Raw genomic sequence first — 16,133 nt, forward strand, 5'->3', positions numbered from 1 at the left:
ATTCGTCGCCGTCGTCATCATCATCCATCCTCCATCACCAATTTCATGATGCTCACCGCCGTGCGTGAGTAATCCCATCATAGGCTTGCTGGACGGTGATGGGTTGGATGAGATCTATCATGTAATCGAGTTAGTTTTGTTAGGGTTTGATCCCTAGTATCCACTATGTTCTGAGATTGATGTTGCTATGACTTTTCTATGCTTAATGCTTGTCACTAGGGCGCGAGTGCCATGATTTCAGATCTGAACCTATTATGTTTTCATGAATATATGTGAGTTCTTGATCCTATCTTGCAAGTCTATAGTCACCTACTATGTGTTATGATCCGGCAACCCTGAAGTGACAATAATCGGGACCACTCCCGGTGATGACCGTAGTTTGAGGAGTTCATGTATTCACTATGTGTTAATGCTTTGTTCCGGTACTCTATTAAAAGGAGGCCTTAATATCCCTTAGTTTCCATTAGGACCCCGCTGCCACGGGAGGGTAGGACAAAAGATGTCATGCAAGTTCTTTTCCATAAGCACGTATGACTATATTCGGAATACATGCCTACATTACATTGATGAATTGGAGCTAGTTCTGTGTCACCCTATGTTATGACTGTTACATGATGAACCGCATCCGGCATAATTCTCCATCACCGATCCAATGCCTACGAGCTTTTCATATATTGTTCTGTGTTTACTTACTTTTCTGTTGCTACTGTTACAATCACTACAAAACCCAAAAATATTACTTTTGCTACCGTTACCATTACTTCCATATTACTTTGCTGCAGATACTAAGTTATCCAGGTGTGGTTGAATTGACAACTCAACTGCTAATACTTGAGAATATTCTTTGGCTCCCATTGTGTCGAATCAATAAATTTGGGTTGAATACTCTACCCTCGAAAACTGTTGCGATCCCCTATACTTGTGGGTTATCAAGACTATTTTCTGGAGCCGTTGCCGGGGAGCATAGCTTTATTCTTTGGGTCACTTGAGATTTATATCTGCTGGTCACTATGAAGAACTTGAAAGACGCTAAGACAACAATTTATCCCTCAACTACGAGGGGAGGTAAGGAACTGCCATCTAGCTCTGCACTTGATTCACCTTCTGTTTTGAGTAAGCTTGCGACACCTAAACCTGCTTCTGCTATTCGTTCTGATATGTCGCATGTTATTGATGATGCCACTTCTGCTATGCATGATACTTATGATGAAACTACTTCTATGCTTGATACTACTGTGCCACTTGGTGAATTTCTTGATGAACAACTTGCTAGGGTTAGAGAGAAATAAATTATTGAAACAGATAACATTGATGAAAGTGATGATGAAGACTCTTCCCCTAATAAATATGAATCGCCTGTTGTTCCTGAGGGTTATGTTTTTGAAAAAGAAACTGCTTTAGCTATTTTAGCTTGCAAAGATAGATACGAGCTCAAGAGGTTATTAGCTAAATGGAAGCATCAATCTCTTAATGCTAGAATGAAACCTGACCCTGCTTTTGCTACTTCACCTATCTGTGTTACTGATAAGGATTATGAATTCTCTGTTGATCCTGATATAATTACTTTGGTTGAATCTGATCCTTTTCATGGCTATGAATCTAAAACTGTTGTGGCACATCTTACTAAATTAAATGATATAGCCACCCTGTTCACTAATGATGAGAAATCTCGCTACCTTTATATCCTTCAAATATTTCCGTTCTCATTAAAGGGTGATGCTAAGATATGGTTTAATTCTCTTGATCCTGGTTGTGTGTGTAGTCCCCAGGATATGATTTATTACTTCTTTGCTAAATATTTCCCTGCTCATAAGAAACAAGCTGCTTTAAGGGAAATATATAATTTTGTGCAAATTGAAGAAGAGAGTCTCCCACAAGCTTGAGGGAGGCTTCTCCAATTACTTAATGCTTTGCCTGATCATCGTCTTAAGAAAAATGAAATACTCGATATCTTTTATAATGGACTAACCGATGCTTCTAGAGATTACCTGGATAGTTGTGCTGGTTCTGTTTTCAGGGAAAGAACACCGGATGAAGCTGAAATTCTATTGAATAATATGTTGACAAATGAAAATAATTGGACACTTCCTGAGCCAGCTCCTGAGCCAATTCCTGAGCCTATTCCTAAACCAACTCCGAAGAAGAAAGGTGTTCTATTTCTCAGTCATGAAGATATGCAAGAGGCAAAGAAATCTATGAAAGAAAAAGGTATTAAAGCTGAAGATGTTAAGAATTTACCTCCTATTGAAGAAATACATGGTCTTGATTTACTGCCCGTTGAAGAAACATATGCTCTTAAACCACCACCTATTGAAGAAACTCATGGTCTTGATAACCCGGCACAGGTAGTAAAGGTAAATTCTCTCTATAGATTTGATGAAGGTGATATTCCTCACTATAAGTCTGCTAGACAATGCTTAGAAGAGTTTGATAATTTTATTGTCAAACAAGAAAACTTCAATGCTTATTTTGGTAGACAATTGAAATACAATTCCGATACGCTTGAACACTTGGGTGATTATATGTCTAGAGTTAAAGGTGAACTTAAACTCATTACTAAACATGCTTCTATGGTTACCACTCAAGTAGAACAAGTACTTAAAGCTCAAAATGATTTGCTCAATGAATTGAATAGTAAGAAAAATGATTATGCTGTTAGAGTGGCAACTAGAACCGGTAAAATGACTCAGGAACCTTTGTATCCTGAAGGCCACCCTAAGAGAATTGAACAAGATTCTTAGAGAAATAAAATTGATGCACCTAGTCCTTCTAAAAAGAAGAAAAAGAAAAATGATGGGACTTTGCATGCTTCTAGTGAACTTATTGCTGAACCACCTGAGAATCCAAATGATATTTCTATTTCTGATGCGGAAACACAATCTGGTAATGAACATGAATCTAGTGATAATATTAATGAAGATGTTCATGATTATGCTCAACCTAGTAATGATAACGATGTAGAGATTGAACCTACTGTTGATCTTGATAACCCACAATCAAAGAAACAACGTTATGATAAGAGAGACTTTGTTCCTAGGAAACATGGTAAAGAAAGAGAACCATGGGTTCAGAAACCCATGCCTTTTCCTCCCAAACCATCCAAGAAAAAGGATGATGAGGATTTTGAACGCTTTGCTGAAATGATTAGACCTATCTTTTTGCGTATGCGATTAACTGATATGCTCAAAATGTATCCTTATGCTAAGTATATGAAATATATTGTTACAAATAAAACAAAGATACCGGAAGCTGAAATTTCCACCATGCTTGCTAATTATACTTTTAAGGGTGGAAGACCTAAGAAACTAGGAGATCCAGGAGTACCAACTATACCATGCTCCATTAAAAGAAACTATGTTAAAACTGCTTTATGTGATCTTGGAGCCGGTGTTAGTGTTATGCCTCTCTCTTTATATCGTAGACTTGATTTGAATAAGTTAACACCTACTGAAATATCTTTGCTAATGGCTGATAAATCAACTGCTATACCTATCGGTATTTGTGAGGATGTGCCTGTTGTGGTTGCAAACGTTACTATTTTAACGGACTTTGTTATTCTTGATATTCCCGAGGACGATAGTATGTCTATTATTCTTGGAAGACCCTTTTTGAATACTGCAGGGGCTGTTACTGATTGCAACAAAGGCAATGTCACTTTTCATGTTAACGGTAATGAGAATATGGTACACTTTCCGAGGAAACAACCTCAAGTTCACAGTATCAATTCTATTGGAAAAATTCCATTGATTATTTTTGGAGGTTTTGAATTTCCTCTTCCTACTGTCAAGAAGAAATATGATATTCTTATTATTGGGGATGTGCATATCCCCGTTGAGGTAACATAGTGTTATTCGAAATTTCTCCAGTTCCATGTTACTCGGAATGAGTTTGTTAACAAGACCTGATCAACCTTGTTAATGGATTCCTTTTGATGAGCATGAGATGGATGAAACTAGAAGGCACAACCTTCTGTACCCTCTCTCTATTTTCTATTATTTAGTTGAAATAAAGTAAAAATAGTATTTTTCTGTCTCTTTTCTGATTTATCCGTGCAATATAAAAATACCCCAAAAATAAAAGTTCTCCAAATGCCCTGAAAATGGAATATGATTTTTTCTGGAATATTTGAGATTATCTGGCACTGAGAACACAGCAGGAGGGGCAAGCACCTGGCCACGAGGGTGGAGGGCGCGCCCTACCCCCCTGAGCGCCCCCCTGCCTCGTGGGCCCATGGTGGCTCCCCTCCACTCATTCCTGCACCCACACACTTCTTCTTCCTCCCAAAAAAAATCACCATCCAGCTCAAGCACGAGTTCTAGCTCATTTTGCTGCGATTTTCGATCTCCTTGCTCAAAGCACCTCTCGCAAAACTGCTTGGGGAGATTGTTCCTTGGTATGTGACTCCTCCATTGGTCCAATTAGTTTTTGTTCTAGTGCTTTATTCATTACAAATTTGTGCTGCCTAGGTGACCATGTTCTTGAGCTTGCATGTCAAATTTATATGGTTCCAAGTACTTCTAATGTTTGATATAGTCTCTAGGCACTTGTAGGAGTAGTTGCTATCAATTTTGTTGAGTTTAGTTCACTTTTATTTGAAGTTACTAAAAATTTCAGAAATTTTTCAGAGACCAAGGTGGTTCTTCAAGGAAGCAAGGACCCAGGCTTGCAATGCGTGATCCTGACGATGAGCCACCAAGGGACGCTCGAGTGTGGCCTTGTGAATGGCCTTCAGAAAACTTTATGGATCGAGCGGGAATCAAGGAAGAATTTAACGCATATTTGCGTAATGCTGATCTTGTGAACTTCGAGGGAGAAAAGTGCCTCCAGTACCACTATCTCCCTAGTTCCTTTGTGAGGAGGTTTGAATTTTCATCTTCACGTAATTCTCCAACTGTCCTGTTTGATCTTTATGAAAAATCTTATACTATGGACTTAGAGGATTTTACCACTGCTTGCAAACTTCCACAATGGGGTAGTACTAGTGAACCTCGCAAATCTGAATTTTGAAATTTTCTTGCTAGTATAACTGTGGGGGAATCTAGAGATATAGCACAGGCTACCATAGGGAGCATTCATTTTCCTGCTATACATTATTTTGCTCTCTTCATAGGTAGGTGCATAAATGGTAAAGATGAAGCATGTCATATGTGTGTCCCTGACCTCAGTATTCTTAGGAGTGCTGTGTTAGGAGACAAATCTTATAATTTGGGAGCCATTGTTGCACGTAGGTTGCATCATAATAGATTTAATGGAGATTTCTTTGGAGGAATTTATGCAACCCGCTTAGCTAATTTTCTTGGTGTGGACATACGTGAGGATGATATTGAGTTGCCTCCTACTTATTTAGACTTTAATGCTATGGTTCGCCACCAGTTTGTTGAGAGGAATGAATCACCTCTCCATTATCGCTTAATCTTTGACAGACATCATGCTGTCCGTATTACTCTCCCTGCTCCTGCCTTCTTTGATTATCAGGCAAAAGGAAGATATGTTATTACCAGAGAGGAGGCAGATGAGTACGAGAGGAGGGCGGAGGCAGCTCGCCGCCATGCTGCAGCCCAGGAGGCAATAGCCGCTGCATCTCAGTATGACCCCGGCTACAACTACAGATATCCGCCAGGCCATCCGTGGCAATAAACCAACTTAGGCCAAAATCCTAAGCTTGGGGGAGTACGTATTTCCCACCGACATTACATTTATGTTCGCACACTCATTGCTAGTTGTTGGTACTCATACTTTTTCACTGTAATATCCATGCTAGTTTATTTTCTTTTTCTTGCTTTCTTCTTGTGTGTTTAAAAAAACCTTAAGAAAAACCAAAAAAATTAGCGTAGCTTTTATCTAGTTTACTTTTCTTGCTGTAGTAGTATTAATTAAAAAGAAAACCCAAAAAGATTTCCCGTTCTTCTTTTGCTTGTTGGGAGCTTTCCCGTATAAATAGTTTTATTTCTATTCTTTTCTTTGGGGGTCGATAGGAGAAGACTATAATTAAATTGTTGAAGTGGCTCTCATATGCATTATTGTTGATTTAACCAAGAGCCCATATTGCCTTGTCTTCTCCTGTTTATTGAATGCTCGCAGATTCCAGCTTAGTCCAATGCACGTGCACTCTTATTATTTTCACATCGTTCGGTCGTGCAAGTGAAAGGCAATTATGACGATATATGATGGACTGACTGAGATGAGAGAAGCTGGTATGAACTCGACCTCTCTTGTTTTTGTAAATATGATTAGTTCATCGTTCCTGATTCAACCTATTATGAATAAACATGTTTGCAATGACAATTAGAGATCATAGTTGCCTGTGCCATGCTTGATTAGCTATGAGTTATAATGGTTTACCTTGCGTGCCAACATGCTATTAAAATGGTTGTGATGTGGTATAGTGGGGTGGTATCCTCCTTTGAAAGATTTAAGTGACTCGACTTGGCACATGTTCACACATGTAGTTGAAACAAATCAACATAGCCTTCACGATATTTATGTTCATGGTGGATTATATCCTACTCATGCTTGCACTCAATGTTTATTAATTTTAATGCATGTTCATGACTGTTGTCGCTCTCTAGTTGGTCGCTTCCCAGTCTTTTGCTAGCCTTCACTTGTACTAAGCGGGAATACTGCTTGTGCATCCAATCCCTTAAACCCCAAAGTTATTCCATATGAGTCCACCATACCTTCCTATATGCGGTATCTACCTGCCATTCCAAGTAAATTTGTATGTGCCAAACTCTAAACCTTCAAATGAAATTCTGTTTTGTATGCTCGAATAGCTCATGTATCAACTAGGGCTGTCCGTATCTTCCATGCTAGGCGGGTTATTCTCAAGAGGAGTGGACTCCGCTCCTCACTCACGAGAAAATGGCTGGTAACCGGGATGCCTAGTCCCATGCTTTATGCAAACTAAATCAAAATAATTGCAAACAAAACTCCCCCTGGGACTGTTGCTAGTTGGAGGCACTCGTTGTTTCGAGCAAGCCATGGATTGATGCTTGTTGGTGGAGGGGGAGTATAAACTTTACCATTCTGTTTGGGAACCGCCTATAATGTGTAGCATGGAAGATATCACCATCTCTTGGTTGTTATGTTGACAATGAAAGTATGCCGCTCAAAATATTATTTATCTCTGCTTTAAAATCGAGCTCTGGCACCTGTACAAATCCCTGCTTCCCTCTGCGAAGGGCCTATCTATTTACTTTCAGGTTGAGTCATCACCCTCTTATCAGAAGCACTAGCTGGGGAGCACTACTGTCATTTGCATTCATTACTATTAATTTATATTGAGTATGACTATGACTGGATCTCTTTTACCATGAATTACAATGTCTAGTTAGTCCTTGATCTTTAAAGGTGCTCTGCATTTATGTTTTGCGGTCTCAGAAAGGGCTAGCGAGATACCATCTTGTTATATCATCTTATGATTGTTTTGAGAAAGTGTTGTCATCCGAGATTTATTATTATTGCTCGCTAGTTGATTATGCCATTGACATGAGTAAACATGAGACCTAAGAGTTATTGCGAATGTGGTTAGTCATAATCTTTGCTGAAAACTTGAATGCTGGCTTTACATATTTACAACAACAAGAGCAAACCGAGTTTATAAAAGTTTTTCTTTATCACTTTCAGTTTATCAACTGAATTGCTTGAGGACAAGCAAAGGTTTAAGCTTGGGGGAGTTGATACGTCTCCGTCGTATATACTTTTCCAAACACTTTTGCCCTTGTTTTGGACTCTAACTTGCATGATTTGAATGGAACTAACCCGGACTAACGCTGTTTTCAGCAGACTTTCCATGGTGTTATTTATGTGCAGAAACAAAAGTTCTCGGAATGACCTGAAACTCCACGGAACGTCTTTTTGGAAAATAAGAAAAATACTGGAAGAAAAATCCACGTCAGGGGGCCCACACCCTGTCCACGAGGGTGGGGGCGTGCCCCCTGCCTCGTGGGCCCCCTGATGCTCCACCGACCTCAACTCCAACTCCATATATTCACTTTCGGGGAGAAAAAAAATCAGGGAGAAGGATTCATCACGTTTTACGATACGGAGCTGCCACCAAGCCCTAAAACCTCTCGGGAGGGCTGATCTGGAGTCCGTTCGAGGCTCCGGAGAGGGGGATTCGTCGCCGTCGTCATCATCAACCATCCTCCATCACCAATTTCATGATGCTCACCGCCGTGCATGAGTAATTCCATCGTAGGCTTGTTGGACGGTGATGGGTTGGATGAGATCTATCATGTAATCGAGTTAGTTTTGTTAGGGATTGATCCCTAGTATCCACTATGTTCTGAGATTGATGTTGCTATGACTTTGCTATGCTTAATGCTTGTCACTAGGGCCCGAGTGCCATGATTTCAGATCTGAACCTATTATGTTTTCATGAATATATGTGAGTTCTTGATCCTATCTTGCAAGTCTATAGTCACCTACTATGTGTTATGATCTGGCAACCCCGAAGTGACAATAATTGGGACCACTCCCGGTGATGACCGTAGTTTGAGGAATTCATGTATTCACTATGTGTTAATGCTTTGTTCCGGTACTCTATTAAAAGGAGGCCTTAATATCCCTTAGTTTCCATTAGGACCCCGCTGCCACGGGAGGGTAGGACAAAAGATGTCATGCAAGTTCTTTTCCATAAGCACGTATGACTATATTCAGAATACATGCCTACATTACATTCATGAATTGGAGCTAGTTCTGGGTCACCCTATGTTATGACTGTTACATGATGAACCGCATCCGACATAATTCTCCATCACCGATGCAATGCCTACGAGCTTTTCATATATTGTTCTTTGTTTATTTACTTTTCCGTTGCTACTGTTACAATCACTACAAAACCCAAAAATATTACTTTTGTTACCGTTACCATTACTTCCATATTACTTTGCTGCAGATACTAAGTTATCCAGGTGTGGTTGAATTGACAACTCAACTGCTAATACTTGAGAATATTCTTTGGCTCCCCTTGTGTCGAATCAATAAATTTGGGTTGAATATTCTACCCACGAAAACTGTTGTGACCCCCTATACTTTTGGATTATCAAGTTCGTTTTTGTACGAAAAGGCAGCCCACGTGATAATTTGACACGTGTAGCGGTTGTTTACTTGAAGGAGGGTCGGGTACCACGCCTAGACGGAACAAAGTTCGACTTGACGCGTTAGTATTAAATAAAGTTATATATTCCTCCTCAATGGCACGTACTAGTACAGAATATAAAACAATTGCCGTGGGGAAAATGGAAAAATCCGCTCCACTATATACAACGGAGCCTGCCTGCCGGGGTTTGTCTCTCATCACACCATCTCACCCAAGGTGGCGGTGGCCTCTCTCTCTCACCGTTGGTTAGTGATCCGGCCGCATCCCGTCCGCCGGCGGAAAGGGGGGATGTGCATCGTTTCTTCGTTCGACGGCGTTGAGGTCGCACGTCCAGATCTACGGTACTCACCGTTCTCTCTGACCAAGCTCCGGCGCGGTAGGGCCTTCGCCACTTGCTCGCTGCCGCAGTATGCTTTCACCCCGGCCGCTGGCGCCCTCCTAGTAACATCCCGACGACCCTCAGGTACAACTTCCTCCAGCCTTGCTCCACTGCACATCTTCCCACGTTGCTGCATGTGGATCTTCTTTAGTTGTTTGCTTAACACGTATCTCGGCCGGCGTACTTTCCATCTTGCAATCTCGTCCTCAAACCATTTTTGATAAACCACCATGCTGCTATCTTTTCCTTATTACATGGAATATGCTTCTTTTTTGTCGGCGTATGTGTCTTCAACTCGTGTTATTGGCCAGTAATTGTTTCCTTTCTACCTCTTTTTTGCAAACAGGGCTATCCATTTCACCTCTTTGCTATTGCGACCTTTTGGTGAACTGCACAAATCACTTTTTTTCTTAAGAGTGTTTTGTGCAGTTCCGCCAAAATGTCACACGGGCAACGTTTTTACATTTCTGTGGGACTGCACAAAGGGAGATTGGTTTTGCTATCCTCCTCATCCAACTCCGTGCCTAATCTTCTCCACCAAATTGTAGCGACCCGACCCGAATGGATCAAGTCTCTGTGCTTAAGTGTCATCCCTGGATCGGTATGCTGACACACACAGTACTCGAGGATTTATAACAGAGGTAAATCACATGTATAAAGTAACGTAAATACTATTACCTCAATCCAAATAGCGGAAGTAACAAGGTTGTGGATTCCCATCAACTCCAACGGCAAAGTTGAGTGTAGAAATCGTAACCCTAACGTATCACTTACTCGTCGTAAGAATCCTGCAACATGAAACGTTGCAGCCCGAAAACGGGTCATCACATGGAATATGCTGGCAAATTAACACCATAGAGAAATGATGAACAAGGGCTATCACTACATGCATATATGGCTGGTGGAAAAGCTCTATGGTTATAATGTTTTTGCGAAAAGCCAATTTTCCCTACTGCAAAGGAATAAATTTTATTTAACTATCATGGTGGTTGTGAAACATTGAGATGGTTGACAACATCTCAATCCCAATTAAGTATCATCATTAACCCAACAATATTAATTAAAGTAAAATGATGAGATCAACGGGATAATCAAGAACTAGATACTCAAGATGTCCATAACCGGGGACACGGCTAATCATGATTAGTTTGTACACTCTGCAGAGGTTTGTGCACTTTTCCCCACAAGACTCGATCGCCTCCGCTTGATTCTCGCACTGCATGATGTTTGAGAAACGGATGACCGAGACACAGTCTTTCAGAAGCGTAAACTCTCTACTCCGGGTAGACAGTACCACCTACATTCCCCTACATCTGCTAGTCTACCTCTTCAAGAGCTCACACAACTTAATCAACTATGCTAGAGCCCATAATAGCTTGTGGCTGCACACGGAAGTTTCTGGCATGAATAATCTCATGATCCCTTTGAGCCTGGGTGGCGGTCCATAGGATGATCACACGGGTACTCCGGGATATCCAAAAATACAGGCAGCACTGGGTTCTCCAGGTGCCTCAGTCCACCCAGATGTGAGTTTTAGTTGCCACCTTAAGTTTAACCATATATTAACAATCTCACATCTGTCATGGATACACTCAAACCCAATCCACGTCTACAAGCATAGCATAGCGATATAAGCAACGTAGAAGTAACTCCCAAGGGTTTGATAATAAAGGTCAATAGGTACTACCTCAACTACTTCCCAATACCCACAATTTAATTAGATCCTAACCATGCAATGTTTGAGGATTGATCTAATGCAATAAAACTGGGTAGTGAAAAGTATGATCAAAGTGTTACTTGCCTGCAATGTTGATGAAGATGATTCGCACTCAATACTCTGGATAGATCTACTCGTCACACTCCGGTCAATCTATCATAAGCAAGCAATGGTAACCACACATAAGCAATCACTCAAAAGATCAGAAAGAACGAGGAAAACAATTTGGAAAACTTCAAAACCAAGCTAATAACTCTTGCAACATAAAACAATTTCTAACAGTACCAAAATTATGTGAATTTGGCCTTATCAGAAAGTTTAGGTCAAGAGCTTCGATTTGCAAAAAGAATCAACTCAAACAGAGCTACGAAACTCAAATTACGATCAAACGAAGTTTGAATTCAAATATGGTCTAATTCAAATTTTAAAATTTCAAAAACATGTTTGAGTTGGATTACTGGATAGAGGGGATCATAACAAAGAAATTGGTGCTAGTTTTGTTGGATTTGGATAAACTGGCAAGAAGTTGTGATGGTTTGAAACAAAGGGACTAATCTGTAAAAAAATAAAACTATGAATAGGTCCCTGGCAGAAATTAAAAAGAAAATAAAAATTTAAAAGCGAACGTTCACTATGGGAAGCTAATGAATGAAAACCGTTCGCTCCAGATCTAATCTCAGGAGCGTTCACTAATTAGAGGATAACGATTCGAGAAAAAAAACAAACCTAGACCTAATCCTAGCCGTAGAAGGGGAATCGGACGGACGAGGCGGCTTCGGGCTCCGGCGACTTACCGCGGCGGCGGACGGCGTCGGCGGCGAGGAAAACGACGGCGGCGGCTCGGGTGTGGTCGGGGCGACGGCTCCGGTGGTCCTCTAGCCCGGGCGAGACCACGGGGAGGCGCGGCTCGACGAGGCGAAGGCGATGGCGGTGTCGGCGGTGGTCGAGGGCGGTGGCTGCGCGAGCGGGCGGCGGTGCGGATCTCGGCGGCGGCGGCTCGGCGAGTGCGGCGGTGACTTGCGAGGAGAAAGAGAGAGATCGGGGCCCGGGGCTCCGGCTTTATAGGAGGGCGGGGCGGCTCCGAGGCGTGGAGGAGGGGCAACGGAGAGGCGGCGGAGGGAGTCCCGCACGGGCACGGGCGGCGGCGGTGATTCCGTGGCGGAGGCGGACTCCGCCGGAGTCAGGGACGGGCGCGGGCGCGCTGGGCCGCGGCCTAGCTGGAGCTGGGCCGGCCCAGTCGGCGGAGAGCGGGGGAGAGAGAGAGAGCAGTGCTGGGCTTCGGCCTCGCACTGTTCGAAGAGTTTAAAAAAAACACAGACAAACTAAAATAAAACAAAAGAAAATAGAAGCAAAATGTAATATAGGCATATTATATATCAAAATTTTCAGAAAAAGATTTTCTACAACGTGAACATTTTTGTAAGGTCAAATAAAATCCACACAAATTTAAATAAATCAAACAGTGCTACTACCTTAATAAAATCCAATAAAAATCATTTTAAAAATACCAAAATGATTTCAAATTTATTTTTCTCCAATTTTCTGATGTAGGGAATCATGTTACCCTATTTTCTGTATATTTTTATTTTGGAGAAAAATAATTTGAATAAGACTCAAATAACTCCAATATTGAAAATAATTTCAATGGGACTTTGAATTTAATCCTTTGAAACTCCTAACTCATATTCCATATGTTTTGAAGAAGTCATTTTATCTTCTCTCGTGAAAATCATTGAGTTGCATAAAGTTTCAGAATTGGAAATATTCTCAAATGAAATTCAAATATTTTCAACACCCCTTGTCATTTAAATAAATGGAAGAAGTCATGTCATCTTCTCTCCAGGGTTTTGTGATGAAAAGTATTTGAATTCATGGAGATCATAAAAGCAAAAAAGAAAGTTTGGGAAAGTCCTTTTATTCCCTCTCATTTAACTTTCAAAAGATTTCGAATTCCACTCACTTTCAGTCAATCAATCAAACAATCAATCCAATCTATCTGTTTATTATAACATTCCAAAATTTAGAATTTTGGGATGTTACAAACTACCACCCTTAAAATGAATCTCGTCCTCGAGATTCGGAGAGGCTAGCAAGAAATAGGTTAGGGTTTGGGGTCTTCTCAAAATCCATCGATCAGCACAGGGGGTCTGGGGTGCTACCACCCTTAAAAACATCGTTACGGTCCCATCAATACTCATGCACCCCATCCTGATTCTTGACAGGGCCGGTCTTCTCAGATTCTCGAGATAATTCCTTCTCTGGCTCTTCAGGTAGTGGCATAACCTTTTCCTCAATTCTTCTGTATCCTTTCATCTTGGTATGGTTCTTCCATGACTGGGTCTTCTTAGCTGACGGGTCTGGCGCCAAAACTAAACAACTATCGATATCTCATGGTGGTCAATGATTTATGGTTTTTCCTGCAGGAAGTGGGTCTGGTTGATCCTCACCGTATAACCTACGATTGGCATCAACTGCCGTCTACAAGGGAAACATTCTTATACCATTCTAAGGTTCAAACAAGGTTTGATCGTCGTCTCTCTACTATAGGTAGGTCACTCAGATTTACCATCCCATATAGCAAAGCGAACAATAAGAGTAAGTCGATATGGTGATCAATCCATCCCGCACCCAAATCATTACCTTGTATATGGTTTAGCGAATCTCGCATTCTAACACTCGGTCATCCTCGCAAGCATTGCAGAATTTATCTTGTCAACGAACCAAGTTCGGATAAATCCATGGATTCTGCAAGCCAAACAAACATCTATCGTTCCTTCCCAACCCTCAGGTTTTGCGTAACTCCTATAAGATCGTTTGTCGATAAAATCGTAACTTCTTCCAGGGTCTTCCCTTCAACAAGAGTGTGCTTGCTTCTTGGCAGGTCCTGGGGCCTGTGGGTTATGGCCCATCTCATCACTTGTAGCTCCTTGAACTCATCATCGGGCAACTGATCCTTAATCCAACATCCAACTTCCTGGTATTCTTAAATCCATCCAATTGTATTGTCTTCCTTCCTTCTATTGGCACCAAACTAGGACATGACTACTCAGACTCATCATGGGATTTCCATTGATCCATATTTCCAACATCATACCTCCTTTATATCCAATAGTAATTCATCTCTTCATTCTCGTGGGATATCCCACATACCGAGATAAAAAAAATTATACTTATGAAGTCCATACTCCACTTCGTGGAACAATAGTATCCCTTTAAGGGTCAAGCATCCTTACAGGGGAATATTGGCCATCTCTCCATGGCACTTCTTCAACTGGGAAACATGAAACACATCATGAACTCCTGACAGTCCTTCGGGTGACTCCAACTTGTAGGCCACTTCTCCCATACGCTCCAAAACTCGGTATGGTCCTACAAATCTCGGGGCTAACTTTCCCTTAACTCCAAATCGTTTAATTCCTCGCAGAGGGGACATACGAAGACATGCTCTGTCTCCAATTTCATAGACTACCTCCTTGCGTTTTTGAGTCTGCATAACTCTTGTGCCTGGACTGAGCTACCTTCAGTCTATCTTGAATCAACTTAACATTCTCTTCTGACTCCTTGATCACATTTGGTCCAAACAACTGACGGACTCCAACTTCATCTCACTTCAACGGTGTCTGGCTCCTTCTCCCATACAAAGCTTCAAAAGGGTCATCTTCAAACTGGCTTGGTAACTGTTGTTGTAAGAGAACTCCACGTAAGGTAGATTATCATCCCTACTAGATCCATAAACTAGCGCACACGCTCTCTATATGTCCTCCAGAATCTGATTGACTCTCTCGGTCTATCCATCTGTCTGTGGATGAAAGGTTGTACTGAACTCTAGCCTAGTACCCAAAGTCTGGTGCAGCTGATTCCAAAACTTTGAGGTAAACTGTGTTCCTCTATCTGATATGATGGTCCTCGGAACTCCATGCAGGCATACGATCGTGGTCATATATATCTTGGCCAACTTCGAAATTGTATAGGTGGTTTTTTACTGGGATAAAGTGAGCCACTTTGGTCAAGCGAATCAATTACTATCCAGATAGAATCATATCCTGTTCAGGTTCTGGGAAATCCGATAATGAAATCCATGCCAAGCTTATCCTACTTCCATTCGGGTATCGGCATAGGCTGTAGTAACCCTGCTGGCTTCTGATGCTCTGCTTTTACTCTCTCCAGCATACATCACCTACGACTACATACTCTGCAATATCCTTCTTCATACCAGTCCACCAGAAACGCTCCTTCAAATCCAAATACATCTTGGTGTTTCCAGGGCGAATCGAGTATGGTGAGTCATGAGCCTCCTGAAGTATTAACTTCCTGATCTTTGCATTATTGGGCACATATACACGGTCCTCGAACCATAAGGTGTCGTGCTCATCCTTATGAAAAACTTTGGCCTTTCCTTTGCTCATCCTCTCTTTTACCTCAGCAATCTCTTTGTCATCCTTCTGAGCTTCACGGATCTTTCCCAACAATGTAGACTGAACTCCCATTGCTGCAACAAAACCTTTGGGAACAATGTCCAACCGAAGTTCCCTGAGATCCTCGGCTCACTCCTTTGGCAATCCTACGCTTATGAGGGTATTCGTCCTTGTTTCCTTTATGGTTGTGTCCTATTTCTCCACAAAGCTTGTATGCACAAGGTTTCTTCATATCCTTTCCATAAGGCCTCAATTTCTGGGACACAAGCCAAGACTTTAACAGAGTCCACTTAAATTCCTTCCAAGTGGTTACTCCTTGCCATCCATTGATGGTTTGGTACATCCTCTACCAAGTAGCAGCACCTCTTTCAAAACATTGAAGAGCATGTTGGGTCATATCCTTTCCGGCTATAGGGTTATTCTCCATGTGATCATCCATGTTCTGAATCCATCGGCCCGTCTCCAATTGACTCATCGGTCCAGAAAATACAAGCTCATCTCCATTCATCCTCTATTGGG

This window comes from Aegilops tauschii, chromosome 1 (genome assembly GCF_002575655.3).
Source record: "Aegilops tauschii subsp. strangulata cultivar AL8/78 chromosome 1, Aet v6.0, whole genome shotgun sequence".
Classification (NCBI taxonomy): Eukaryota; Viridiplantae; Streptophyta; class Magnoliopsida; order Poales; family Poaceae; genus Aegilops; species Aegilops tauschii.